The 2,699-nt window shown below is 31.8% G+C and overlaps 1 long non-coding RNA gene across 1 annotated transcript; it reads left to right on the forward strand.

Moving 5' to 3' along the window:
* The first annotated feature begins 461 nt into the window (after positions 1-461).
* Positions 462-2,345, forward strand: LOC148788374 (uncharacterized). The gene is made up of 3 exons (XR_016065315.1): positions 462-525; positions 1,190-1,252; positions 2,136-2,345. It is a non-coding gene; the product is annotated as an uncharacterized LOC148788374 (long non-coding RNA).
* Positions 2,346-2,699: the final 354 nt, after the last annotated feature.

A 2,699-nucleotide genomic window follows, 5' to 3' on the forward strand; every position in this document is an offset into this window, starting at 1 on the left:
AAGTAGCTACCACACCATATTGTTGTGGATGGAAGGCTTGAATTTAATCAAATCATTTGAAGTTTAATCTATTATAGGCCTAATATTTAACTTGGACCATCCAAGTGAGAGTTAAGATTGTTGTAACCGAGACCTCATGTGACGTCCGTAGAATTTTGTACGTAATTGGAAGACTAATTGGTAATTATTAGAAATTTAAATTTAATTAGTAAATAAATTATAGATTGAATTTGGAATGTAATAACACTTGAACGGATTAAATTGGAGTTCGTTATAATATTTGGGGCAAATTATAGTAATTAAGAAAATTAGGAAGGACGTAATAGTTATTATTAAAAAAAATTTTAAAAAAAAAGAAAAAAAAAAAAGGGGTGGGCAGTGGCATGTGCTGCCACCGCCTCACCAACCATTAAACATATATATATGTATATTAATTGCACACACATGCACAATTACACTCACAAAACACACACACTCACATTTAACACACACACTAGACGCACACACCCATTTCGGAAAACAGAGGTACGGAACTTGTAATTTAATTTTTATTAATTTATATAATTATATTATTTAATTAGTTCGTTTATTAAATGTTGATTATATTGAGCGGTGAACTATTTAATCGGAGTATTTCATGATTTTGGCTATTTAAATTAGTGTCGTATTAAATATCACAATTGCTATAAAAATGATATAGTTGGGTAATTAAAATATTAGGTTTGTTAGACTTAATTATTACTATAGCTAATTTACACAATTCCATCGGAATGATTAACCAAATATGTAATTCTATGTATTATTGCTTAATTAAATCGTATAGCAACGGTAAATTGACAGAAAATTCGTAGAAATACTTCGGAAGTTATATTTTAGAAATATTATGTTATTAATTAGGGAAAGGAGGTTTCAGTGGTAATATAATTTACGAATGTTATTAAAAATGATAGTTATGGATATATAAGGGGTTTGATTAAATGAATTCTTATGAATTTATTGATAAATTAAATATATATTTGAGGAGCTTAGAAAAGGTAGTTATTTGAAAGAAATGGAACAGGGGGTTGGACTTTAATATAAATAGAATATTAAAAGATTGATAGAAATGTACGAACATTATATAATAGGTTATTTAGAGTTTATGATATTCTATATATATGTTGATTATACGTATAACATTTTGTTATAGGACGTGACGACAAAGTAGAGGGTTGAGCAGTTCCTCGTGAATCGAAGTATTTTGGGATTTAAGGTAAGTATAGCTAATTGGATTTATATATATATATATATATGTGTGTGTGTGTGTGTGTAGTATTGTATATATTATATATATTGGTTTCTTGGATGCGATCATGGACTTGGCTTTATATTATTATACGTGGCTTTCGTATATTGATTGTTTACATAATTAGTTGTGGATTATTTGAATATTGGTGAAATTGTTACTATGTGGTGTGTGATGGTAATGTAGAGATATGCGGGATATGATTATGTGATAATCATATAATTGATTGTTGATGAAATCTAATTGGGAGTTGTTATTGAGAAAGTGATTATTATAAGGAATAGAATGACGATTGTGAATGGAAATAAAAGATGATGCTTACCTAGTTGGAAACACAATCAATGGTTTATGAAAATGTGATTGATATTGAGATATGAAAAATATGTGAATTAAGCTAGGTACCATGGCGCGTAGGGTACCGGGGTATTCCGGGGCAGCAGGGAATATCCTGTGCTTGTTAGCTACACACTGGGGTGGTGTGGGGGTACCATGTTTGTTGTGATGTCCTGTGCTATATTGCTACACAGCTGGAGTAAAAGAGTGTGGGGATATCACACAACGGGTATCCTGTGTTGTATATGATATGATGATGGCCGGCGAAACCATTGACTGATATATGCCAATTAGAGTAAGTGGGGCCCTTAACTAATAAACGATAATGTTGAATATTGTGTCATAGCTTGATTTATAATTGTGAATAGGTATTACTGCTTATATTTGTTGTTGCTATTGATAATGACTGTTAGTCGATGTGACTGCATGTACGTGAAATTGTTGCCTGTGTGTATATATAAACTGATCAGCTATACTTATTGAGTAGGCAGCTCATTCCTTGCCACGTACTTTTCAGGAGATAGGTCACACTGACTAGCCACATTGACTTTGAGCGGTGCCGTCGTCTTTATTAGGTGGGTCAGCCGTGACTTCTGAAGCCAAAGTTTTTGATTATTGGGTTATAAATATTCTGGTCTTTTGTCGGGATTTGTGTTTAAAAGTTGTGGTATGATTTTTCTTGAGGTTATGTACACGAGAACGTGTAGTGAGGGTAAATATTACTTTTGGTGGTATATATTATCTTTTGTGACATATAATATTATATTGATAAATTAGAATTTATTTTACTGATTGAAATAGAATTACTTATAGAATGAATTTTGATTAAAGAAAGGATGAAATAGAAATGATTAGATGTAGCGAGTCGGGGGTGCTACACCTCATCATTATAAAATTTATGGATCAGTTTTAATCATTAAGTATAAACAGATGCATTCCAAACACATCATAATTCAAATATTAAATATATACCACATGAAAAAACAAGCCTAGCATACTCCTGTTGGATGATCACAAGCCCAATCCTAAGTGACCCACTGAGCCCCTAGTGAGTCATGGTCAATCTAGGGTGCGGCCTAAC

Source organism: Sesamum indicum, linkage group LG4, assembly GCF_026168435.1.
Source record: "Sesamum indicum cultivar Baizhima isolate 11 linkage group LG4, ASM2616843v1, whole genome shotgun sequence".
Lineage (NCBI taxonomy): Eukaryota > Viridiplantae > Streptophyta > Magnoliopsida > Lamiales > Pedaliaceae > Sesamum > Sesamum indicum.